Here is a 12,766-nt window from a genome sequence, read left to right as displayed (position 1 = left end):
AAGCCAGCAACCCCAGATTCTGTGTCACCTTTTTAGGGCTAGGGCTCACGCCACTAACCAGAACCTCATGAAACTTTTAGAAATGATAACTAACATTAGAACATAGGTACTAATACAAACACTTTATCAATGAATTGACTAGACTCCTACTATCCATGACATACATTTCATCAACCATGTCAAAATATTCAATCTACAAGTCATAACAATATATCTAAGCATAGGGGTCTCATACTTATCTGATATTCGCAAAGAAGAATTATCGACATATCACAATAGTTGCATTATCATCTATTAGGTCATATATTCATTGTACTTTAAATTACTAATACAAAGATGATGAGATCCATACATCAAGTTTGTCATAAAACATATTCATAACCAACATATAATGAACATTAATAACAAGGGTATAACAACCATATAATCCTCATATAAGCCAGTACAATTACACATGAAATATGAGGGAGAATAAATTATTATTAATGAATGAAAAATCCAACTAGGTTTGGGACATCCATGAACCACCCAACCATAGATTGGTTGAACCAAATATTTATTTTAACCAATTATCCCTGCGGCATATTCCAAGCATGAATGTTGGACTCAAAACCAAATGAAACAAGTTTCCTCATGCTTTACCACAATCCCCACCAGATCACTACGCCCGAAATAGGCATGAATGCCACTAGATTTATCCACCTACATTGTGAAGAATTTTCCTGTCTCCTAGTCTCTAAGCTTTATTGTATATCTTGCCATACAATGGTGAAGGATTCCTAGGCCTAATCAAGGCTCCACCCTCTAGGATTTATGGAATATTCTACCATTCATCAGTCAAGTATTCCTAGGCCTAGTCGAGGGCACAGACCTCTAAGATTTACCATATATCCCTCCATTCACCTATCGAGGAATTCTAGGCTTCCCAAGGCACACAAAATATGGCTTTAACGCAATACCAGTCTAGTTTAGGGATTCCTAGGCCTTGTGTTCTTTCTTTCAGAGACCACCTCACTCAGGTTTCGAAACCATATGTAAATCCATCTCAACCAAATACTAGAGAATTGATCACACCATGGCTATCTGGAAATGGAAAGGCAACGTTGAAGAACACTATCACACCTAGAAAAACCCATGCTAATGATAGAAATATAGCTAAATACACCCATGCATGTACCATGCATGCCAAATCTAGCAAGCAAATCACACATGCAAATTGATACCTACAAATAATCTTGTTGTAGTTACTTGATCCTACTCTTCCTTTCTTGATATTTGTTTCCTATTTTCCTTCTCTACTTTCCTTGATCCAAAGCCGAAATTCTCCAAGAAAACTATGAGTGTCCAAGAGTGTGAGAGAGAGAGAATAGAGAGAGAGCTCCAAAACTAAACTGAACCAATGTGCTAAATGATCCTCGGAAGCCTTTTTATTAATGAGGCCTCTATTTTCTTTAATTTTCCATTAATTTCCTTCATTTTCCTCCTCACGTGAAACCTGTAACCTTTCACCTTCCTTTTCTCTTAATTTCCATATTTTTCATAAATCAAGTGCCAATTAATGGCTCATGCCTTTGCAAAGCCTTTTTCATTGTATTTTCTAATTTCCTTAGCCATAATAAACCAAATGAACACCCACATTAGGATATTTTCCCCAAAATTCAGCTTGGAATACATGTCCCGAGACCTTGGTTATTATCTTTCCTTTATTAACTTTATTACATGGAATTTTTTATCAGGATTGTTATGCTTACAGAGGCCTGAGACCTTTTACCCATGTCTTTGGAGTCATTTAATTATTCATTTTCAATGATGACTCCAATCACATGTAAGTCCTTTTCAACTGTGATTGCTTCTTCATAGTTTTCGGCAAGAGTCACTTTTCCAGTTCTCTTCACAAACTGCACGATGCTTGTAAGTAAGGCAGAAGTATAATAATTGATAGTGATGGATTCATGATGTTTCATATCTGTAGGAAATATATTCAATATATTATTAAAAATATGATTGAAATGTTTCACTTTATCTTTATGCTCCATCTTAATAATGGCCAACTCTCTTAATAACATGGCAGGGGTTTTTCATCAACAATATTTTCAAGAAACAACTTCTTAAACCCCTTCCAATTTTGGATTGAGTTCAAAGGAAGGTTGTGAGACCATACATTTGCTATTCCATCTAAGGTACATGGAAAAAATCTACATGCAACATCATCATAACGTACCTCAAGAACTTGCAGATACAAGTAAAAGTTGTCCAAGTGGTCTTCTATCTTCACTACTTTGTCAAGGTCATGGTTTGTTAGCAACATCTTCAGGTGCCTTAGCATCTTGTGTAACACACCTGACAGTGTAAGTGGGCCCTAATTCATCCAATCCAAATCTTAGTCTGCCATATCTCTGTCTCTGTGCTTCGCCTCTTCATTAGATTTTGATGGATCTTCCTCTTCTTCTTCTTCTCCACCACCTAACCCGTGAAAAGTATCCTCTGAGATTACGACATTGTCTATGTTAGATCCTTTAAAATATGGAGGATGATCTAGTTTTTTTGTGCCTTTTGTAGTCTTTGCTAGTTCTTCAAGGGTGGCGAGAACTAGATCTTTGATTATCGAAACCACTATCCTGATAGGAGTGGTCACATTATTATTTGAAAAATAAAGTAGAGTGTGTACTCCCGGAATCAATCTGATAGCCTTTACAAACTTACAGGTTAGAGGATGGATCACTCAAATGTTCTCGTAAGAGATTTCACAAGTTGTTTCAAGGTTCGGGTTGAGAAGATTCGCCAAGTTTAGGAATATGAGTAGGGGAGGTGTTGGGAATATTGTTGGCTTGACTAGAAGACAATGGTGAGGGTGGGTGAGGTTATTAGCGATAAAAATATGGTTTGCCTCCATCTAGCAGCAAAAATTTTGATGGTACTAGACCCATCAACATTCAAAGGGTCTCCCTGATATGTGGTCCCAATTAGACCTCACACCATTTGGGATAGGAGCCCCATTTGAAATATGGCCCGACTGTCAGTTTCTTAAAGATTTTCCTTGGCTCTAACCATCAGTAAGAGAGAGGAGTGCAAATGTGCCTTCGAAAAGCAAGTAAGTGTGCCTCGTGAGTGTTTGGTTGTAGGTGTGTTAAGGTTCTTCTACTGTGAAGGGAAAGCAAAGGTGAGCCTCTAAGACAGAGGTAATCATACATCCCTAGTAGAGACAAACATGAACAAAAAGGGTCTATCAAACATCCAGCGAATAGTCAATAAGGATGTGAAGGTCAATTCAACTAATACAACACATTCTCAATGTGATAACACCAAAATAACTGAAATAGTGCAACTACTTTAGTATAGGTTGAAAAACAAATATGAATCATAAAAATTCACAGAAAAGTCTTACAAACATTCATAATCCATGAATGCATAACATGTTGGCCATCAGGCTTCATATATTAAGTAAAAGTCCCAAGACACATGTATACATCAAACACCACTAGCTCCAATAGTGGAGCATTAGAACCACCACTTTCTCGTCAAAAGAAATAGCTTGTCTCTCTAATGCCTTGCAGGAGGAGCCAAGGTGAAAAGTCCTTTTCTCATATAGTGAGGTTGTATATATAACTAATGGGGTGATGTTTCACCTTCCTTGGGACTCTTTGACTACCCTCATGAGTGATAGAATTCCTATGACTTTTTATATTTACATTACTCGTCATATTTTGTACATGTCCTTTGGACTTCCACTTTACAATACATTTTCTAATAGTAAATTACATAATCCATAATAATGATGTGGAATATGATGACTTGAGACATGACATGACATGGCGCTACTGACATTGACTTCTTGATGACATGGCAATGTTAAGCCATTCTTGTTTCTCCTTTATATGTGTCTTCTTGGCAATTCTCTTCTATCCATGTCCATATAAATTAGAGGTAAGGAGTCTTCGGTGATATTAGGTCTTGAGTTTTTGTCACAAAATAGTGTCCCTTTTATTTATATTTATTGATCATCTTGCATAATCAGCTACAAAGATGTATTTCAGCATGTTCCCTTCTCCATCTCCTTCTTCATCATCCTGTCATGGGCTAATAGAGAACCTACATCTACAATTCACTCATTACAAGATGAAATCATTCTGATAAAGCCCTAGTCTAAGACGTTGCATGTTGATCTACTAACTAAGATGGAATTGGGTGGAAGGTTGTGGGAGAGGCTCAGTGACTATGCAATTATGTAGCCCAGGGAGTCAAGGGTGAAGCTTGAGCCTTAAGACTGTGCAATGTGTAGTTGAGGAAGAAAATTGTGTAGTTTGGGATCTTAGTGAGTTGGGCTAAAGGGTTGAGCATTGATTTAGGCTACTGTGTAGTTCTAGAAGGTAGAGCAGACCTTGTTGAGAAATGGCAACAAGGAATTCAAATTTAATTTGTCCTTGAATTAAACTGAGAATTAAAATCGAATTCTATTCTCATAACAACTTGTAAATAGTTAACTAAGTTTAATTAGCTTAGGGATTTCAAGTTGGAAATATTTACATATTCATGTATATTTTCTTCCTAAATTTTATGGGTTAAGGATGAGTTTATTTGAGTTGTAATTAGATAACTCAGTTTTACTGAGTTATGGATAATTAAACTAGTTCTAACTATTTGTGGAACTAGTAGAGGATTAGTAGTGCATTGTTGCATCCTCAGGTGCTACTCCAGCTAACTAAATATTCCCTAATGAGAAACTCATGCATGTCAATTCAGAGAAAGACCCAGCTGAGACTAGAGTGCAGGACAATGTACTATTAGTTGTAGAATGATCTAAGTTGTGCATATCATGCATGCAATCAGAAGAGTGCATAGATTGGGATTGTGTAGTTATGGGGGAAGGATTTCCAAATTAAATATGGTTTGATCCTCATAGGAATTGTGCAAGGAAATAGGGGCTTGGTAGGCAACAAAATTGGCTAAGTGCTCACTAGAGTGGGCTTGTGAGGTAGAGAGTTGATCATACATGTGTAGGAATTGTTCTAGTGAGAACAAGCTTTGTATTATCACTCAGATTTCTAATTAATGCAATAGATAGTGAAGTTTTTGAGGAGGGGATTTCCACAGAGAAATTATTGTGTTATGTTCCATTTATTATCTTCCTCTTGTTGATTATTTCCTTCATTGATCTATTGGTTTTTGCAGTTTAAAGAGTAGAGTAGATTCTTGTCTTGTGTTTTAGTAAATTACATGAGCTATGAATCTACAGGAAAATCTACATGGTATCAGAGTTAAATATAGTATAATAGAGGAGACTTCAAAGTTTTGAGTTTGTGGTTACAGGTGAAATTCGAATTTTCAATAAATACATCACGATCGATAGATGGCATTTTACAATTTGTGGATCGAGTATGCCTTGGAATGAAAATAGAATTATATAGGCTAGAAGGAAAGGATGGAGGCCATTTTGGAGGATAATGGATTGAAGGAATTCATTGGTCAAGACATTCCTAAGCCACCAGCATCTGATGCAAAAGATCTGGCTGAATGGAAGAAGTGTTTGGCAAAGGCAAGGAGGATAATCTTTGAGGGAGTTTGAGACCACATTGTCTCGAGTCTCCATGGGAAGGAAACTCCATATGCTATGTGGAAAGCATTGACATACCTTTTACATAACAATAGTTACCATAGGAAGTTGGCACTGAAAGATAAAATTTGAAAAATCAAGATGGAGAAAGGCAAGACCATTCCAAAATACTTGACCAAGTTCACGAATTGTCATGATGAACTTGGAAGTGCTGGAATAACCTTTGTCGAGGATGATATGGTGAGCCTATCTCTCCTAGGCCTTCCTAAGATTTGGAATAGCTATCAGGACTCTGTGAATGGAAGGGAGAAGCTGCCATATTGGGAATGGCTGTGGTTGGATTTGATGCAAGAGGATATCAGAAGGAACACCAGAGATGGTTCCTCATCTAAGACTGATGATGAGGAAAACTGTGCCTTAGTAGGTAAAGGAAGGAATGGGAAAGGGAAGGAATCTCACTCCCAATCAGATTATTTCCATGGAGGTAAGAATAAAGACATGTCAAAAGTTAAGTTCTTTCATTATCATTAACTGGGACATTTTTCTACAAAGCATCCACTAAAGAAGTTCAAGTAGAAGTCCTCAGGAGGAGCGGCAGGTGAGGCTTTAGCCTCTCAATTCAAATTGGAATTTACTCTCATTGCATGCATGGTGTCATCAATGATGGGTAGTGTATGATACCTTGACAGTGGAGCTTCATTCCACATGACTAGTAATGAGGAGTTGTTCAGTGATCTGGAGGAGAAGGATCTCCAGATGCATATCGATATGGGTGGCGATGTGAGGTATAGTGCTATAGGATTGGGTACGGTTACTTTTCATAGGGAGCATGGAGTTCCTCTCACCTTGAGGGATATTATGTATGTCCTCAGGTTGAAGAAGAACTTAATATCAGTTGCCATGTTGGAGGACAGAGGCTATGATGTGGTCTTTAGCAAAGGAAATGTGTTCCTTAAACACATAGCCACTGGTCAGGTAAAGAAGATAGGGGTTCAAGTTAAGAATATTTATAAGTTGTAGGTAGAGGATTGTGCTGCCTTGAGCACGAAAGCAGAGATGGTGCAAAGCTGAGACATTGGCGAGTTGTGGCACAGGTGATTGGGTCACTTGCATCATGGGGCTTTGAAAATCATGCAACACATCTATATTGGTCTTCCCAAAGGTACTTTAGAGAAAGTTGATACATGAAAGAGGTGTACTTTGGGAAAATACACCAAGGCTTCTTTTCATGACAAAGACAATCAAGTGGAGACTATTCTAGAGCGAGTCCATTGAGATGTGTGTCAACTATTCTCAACATCATCCATGACCAAACACAAGTATTATGTTATATTTTTTGATGACTTTTCTTCTAGATTCTGGATATTTTTCATGTAGAAGAAGGATCAAACTTTCATAAAGTTTTGTGAATTTAAAGCATTGGTTGAAAAAGCATTGGGTAAGAAGGTTAAAGCTCTGATGAGTGATAATAGTGGTGAGTATGTCTCAAATGAGTTTAAGAACTTCTATGCGGAAGAAGGGATTAAACAGGAGTTGACGACACCCCTTAACCCACAATAGAATGTGGTGGCCGAGAGGAAGAACAGAAGCATTGTAAGGGTAGCACGGGCGATGTTGTATGATCAGGGCCTACTACTACATTTGTGGGCTAATGCATGAAACAAAGCAATCTATTTGCAGAATAGAAGCCCGCATCAGATACTTGGGATTAAGACACCAGAGGAGGCTTTCTCTGATAAGAGGCTAGATGTTGGTCACTTTAGGATTTTTGGGTCATCGGTATATTTCCATGTGACCAAAGATGCACGGAAGAAACTTGAGCTGACAATATAGTTGGGGATATTTGTGGGGTACACTAATACACTTCACAACTATCGGGTGTACATTCCGACCAGCAGGATGACAGTGGTCCATAGGGATTTCAAGTTTTATGAGCAGAAAGCCATGCAAGTTTCCCTTGAGAAGGAGCTACAACTACATGCTGATGAGTAACTATTGGTTCCTACAATTGAGGAGCCTCAGATTGATGTGGAGCAACCACATGAAAAGAATTTGAGAGTGGAGGCATCCACTTAGGTGGAGTCTTCCAGAGATGGGAGAAAGCACACTAAAGAGGCTAACAGGTTATTTCATGATGCACAAGAGAATGTGGGAGCACCCACATCTCAGAGTAGGCAAAGGAGGTCACTTGAGAGGTACATTAGATACATGGCTCTTATGAGTGGATGTGTTGTGACAGAGCCATCTTCCTTTGAGGAAGTAGTGCAACATCCAGTTTGGGCTGATGCCATGGTGGAGGAGTATGACTCCATAGTTCATAATAGTGTTTGGGATGTGGTCCTGAGACCGGAGGACAAGTCAATGGTGAGATTTCAATGGCTTTACAAGGTAGTTGTAGATGGTAGTGTTCATAAGCATAAGGCTATGTTTGTGGCTTGTGGCTTTTCACAGGTAGAGGGGATTGACTATGATGAGACCTTTGCTCATGTTGCAAGGTACTCTTCGATCAAATCTATAATGGAACTATAGAATTTTCTCTACAAAATAGCTAGCTCACTGATATCATGTAGAAATTTCACCTATAGATCAAACTGATATATGCAATGTACTAAATCATAATACCAGATCTACATCTATCATAAACTTTGTGAAAGCTTAATTGAACATGAGCAACATCAAGCATGAACAGATATAACTGAGAATGAGAAGTAATCAACCAAAACACAAAAGATATAACCTGGGGAAAGCACCAGCCTAAAACCCCATCTCTGTATTAACAATCAAATGGAAATCCTCAACAACATACAAAAAGAATCAATTCAAAAGCTATCATGCTCTCTCTGTACTCTGATAATGAAGCTCATAGACTATATAGAGAAGTATATATACTAATCAAGTCCTCCAAGCTCCTATATCATGTAATTCGCTTGGAAAGAAATCCTTCTCCATGCAAGGAATATTCACCTAAAATATCCTAGCAACTGATAGTACACTGTCCCACTACCTGATCTCAACTGGGTCTCTGTTTGAACTGACATGCATGAGTTATCTATGAGTGAATCTTCAGTTATCTGAAAATACCAACTGTTACATGCATGCAAGCATTAACAAACTGAATCTCATTAATTTAACAACTTATTAAATTAATCTAACTAGACTTGACTCAGTTAACTGAGCCAACTAATTACAACTCATAATTACAACTCATCCTCATCCTTTAGCTGATGGTTAAATCCCTCAATCAAAGGAGAAATTGTTGCATGTCCTCGAATAGACTTCACGTTCATAATTCCTTAACTAATAAACTCAAACTGAATTAATTAATTAATTTACAAACTGTTGTTAATATCAAATTCGAATTTTACTTCCTATTTTAGTCCAAGGACTGACTAAAAATAGGAATCCATCCTAAATTGCTAAAAATAGAACTTCTATTTTTAGCACTTCCATTTTTCATTCCCTATTGCCCAATCCAGGACTGGTACCCAAACTGCTATTTTTAGTAGTGTTATTTTTAGCACTTCTATTTTTAGCAATTTCTTGTTGCCATTTTCAACAGGAATATCAGCACAGATGGGTTGGAAGATACATCATATGGATGTAAAGACAACCTTCCTTAATGGCATGATTGAGGAAGAGGTGTACATAGAGAAAACTGAAGGTTTTGAGACCTTTGACAATGAGTCACATGTGTGCCCACTCAAGAGAGCATTATATGGGATGAAGCAAGCACCTTGTGCTTGGTACACCAAGATTGATAACTACTTCACTAGGTTGGGCTTCACTGTTATAGACAATTTTGTGCCTTACAGCAACAAGAATGAATTGTCAATAATCCAAGGGATCCAAAGTTCCCTAAACATGATGTTCCTACCCCTAGAGGAACAAGGTCAGCAAACCAACAGCTCTCAGATCAGTTCTCCACCTGAAAACCCTCAAAAACAAGCAATCCTGAAATCAAAGCAGGTGCTCCACTAGGCTTCTGCGCTGAAACACAACTGCTCCATGGTGTACCTGCGTTGCAAAGCAGGTAGAACAAAGCCCACCTGCGCTGGGCGAGTTTGGACATGTGGCACAGTGAGTCATTGCTTTGGAATCTTCCAAAAATGACACTTGGGTCAGGTATTTCGCCTTGTGATGAGTCAGAGGCTTTGTTTCTCCAAGTGGAAGCAAGGTTCACCAAGTGGACTCAAGAACTGAAGATCAACTAAAGATTAACTGAAGAGAGAGAGGACACAAGGCAGCTACACATCAGTTGCAAGCTGACTCATCCTTTCTCAATTCATCTATATATTGGGCTCTCTCCTATGAGCTCAGGAGGCTGGAATTTTGTGCAAAGTAATGATATGCTGTTGGTTTCATTCTTGAGTTATTGGGTGATTGTTTGAGAGAGGTGAAGAAGAGAAATTCTTTCTGCTGGGAGGTGTTGCTGGGTTGGAGCCTGCAATGGTTGTAATCCTCTCAGAACCTTTATTTCTTCATTAATAAAAGCTATTGAGGTTCTTCTATGTGCTCTTGTTTCAGTTATATATTGTGATGATTGCATGTTTGGTTTACACTAATCCATGAACCAGTTATGATTGCATGTCCCTTGTAGTTTCCTTCTTTGTCATTGTGCAGGATCTCATTGTAGCTGGGTGAGCAGAAGGACAAAGAGCTAGGAACAAGCGGCCAAAGAGGAGAGTTTGGATTCGACATTAAGCGCAAGGCAACGGTTAGTGCTTTCTCTATCCTCTTTTGCTTTCATAAAGAAGTAAACTTTCAGTAGTTTGTTTTACAGTTGTTGCTAAGGAACTGTCACCCTTAGAGTGGGTTAGGGTCATCCGAGTCGGATACTTTTCCCTACAACAAACTGGCGACTCCGCTGGGGATCGTATCCGTTTGATTGTGTTTGTAGTATTTTGCTATTCATTTCCTGAACAAAAGAGTACCAAATCGAAAAGCTTTTGACTATATCAAAAGCGAAGTAGAGGGGCTGCTACTCTTGCTCATTGTCTGAGCAGATTCATGATTTGAAGAGCTGATCTACAAAGATCCTTGTAAGCTCTTAGTGATAGCTTTGCACCTTCTAAATCATCCCTTTGATTGTGCTTGACTGAATGCTTCTGATTTGAGCAAAAACCGTGCATTTTTGAGAAAATTATGACCCGGAAACTGTGAAAACGAAACTCTCGTTTTCCAAAGCAGGTAGTACACAGGCTACCTGCTTTGCAACGCAGGTCCCGAAGGGAGCACCTGCGCTGAGAGCCAGTTTGGCTGTGCAGAGCCTGCGTTGGCCCAAATTTGCCTAGTGCATTTGGGGTTTCCTCATTTCTCTTGCCTGTTTTCACTTAGTTTTGCTGCTAGGTGTCAGTCTTGTGCCTGTTTTGAAACCAATATTACTTGCCATTATTCAGCCTCTGTTATATATCGAAATTGTATTTGTTCTTTTGTATTTCTTACGTCATTTACAATTTCCCATAATGAAAAGTAAACTAGTCCTGCTTTTGGCCTCTTAGATCTGAACCTGTGTTAGGCATTTTGCTGGTCTAAAGAGTTAGCTTGTTTGTTGTCCATAGCTGATTAGTCATTTTACTTTCGTTAGTTTGGTTTGATTTCATGTATTTCCAGTGATTAAGCAAGTGAATCATAAGGTGTCTGTTGATTTTGGACAAGCTTGTTTACTTTCGCTTTAAATCGAAATCAAAGTTATATAACCACTTTCTTTTTGTATCCATCCACATTAAGAAAGGGAAAAAGAAAATACATGCATTGTGCATTTTGCATTTGACTGTGTGCTTGACGATTTAGGAAAATTTGCATTTTAGTGTGTGTTCTATGATCTGTGTGAAAAGATTTGCCTTTCTTTTCCCTCAGTAGTTAAGGTTTTCAAAGTTGAAAGATTGAAAAGTTTGCTTCTCATCTTAGACTGCATTCAGGAATTTGTTATATACATCTCGTGGTGATCCTTAAAGGCAAACTGATAAGCAAGATCAACGTTAAAATAAATCCAATTTACATAACAACGCTTTGTAACATAACGCAAACATCTAGAGGTCTAGGTAGAGACGTGTTCCGGCGTCGTTAAACTTAGTGACTGTCGACCTCTACGAAGGTGGGTGATTCCTCCTGAGAGTCGGTGGCACTAATACGGACTTGTGCTCCCACGTACCATCGCGTATATATTGGGAGACCCCTATAGGAACAAAGCCTTTATCCATAGGAAGTCGTGTCGGCCGCCCTACCAATCGCAATGCAGTGAACACAGCATTCACGAAGATTGACCACACGTACCGTAAAACGTATTCCGTGGTTTTGCGAAAGGTTTGGCACACCCTCTGCCTAGAACTCCAGAGCAGTTTCTTTTGGCCTTTTTCAAACTCTATAACTGAAAAAGTCCAACCGAGCATTTGTCACTTCGAGCTCGTTAAAACATCAAAGGCGACTAGAGTCATCTTTAGCTTTTTCTCGACTCTTAAAACATGAAAAAGCAAGTTTGTGTCTAAAAGCGTCATTAATAAAATTTATTTTAAGCGGAACAAAATCACCTGTTATTCCCACGTTGATCTTTCAGTTGAAAAGTATGGAGCCCACTAACCAAGGAAGTCACCTTGGTGGAAGTCCCAATCCCTTCTCCTCTTGGGGGGATGTTGGTGCGCCTCATATGGCCACATTGTCACTTCCAGGATTGACCATTGGCCTACCTGTATAGCTCTTTTCAACTAATGTAGTCCAGATCGCCACTAATCCTGAGCAGTCGAATCAACAGTCAGACCAGTCTAGAACTACCCACCAGCCTTCCACTTCTTACAATACTTCCTCTGATCCTTCATCTTCGCGAGGTAGAGCTGGCAAAAGTCAGCCTCCCAAGGAGAAGAAAGAAAAGAAGAAGAAAGAAAAGAAGCAGAAGGAGCCTATGGCGAAGGCGACTGGGGGCAAGCAAAAGACAGCTGACAAAAACCCACACACTGCACCGACCGGGCCTAAATCGCCACGTGTCATTTGCAAAGGGACCCACTTCCATCGTGATTGTCCTTGTATTCCCCGGATACTAAGGGACTGGTCCCCCAGGTTGCACAATCCGGTAGCATCAACCTCTGGTAGTCATGTTGATTGCAGTCCATCAACTAACGAGAGTGAAGGACGAAAAGGGAGACCAAGATCACCCTGTATGTTGTGTGAAGGCGATCACGCCATTCACCGATGTCCATTCTTAGATGAGGCGAAGAGAGTTTT

This window comes from Pinus tabuliformis, chromosome 5_2 (genome assembly GCF_031772625.1).
Source record: "Pinus tabuliformis cultivar Carrire ecotype Pingquan chromosome 5_2, CPIR1, whole genome shotgun sequence".
Lineage (NCBI taxonomy): Eukaryota > Viridiplantae > Streptophyta > Pinopsida > Pinales > Pinaceae > Pinus > Pinus tabuliformis.
This window is presented reverse-complemented; position numbering follows the sequence as displayed.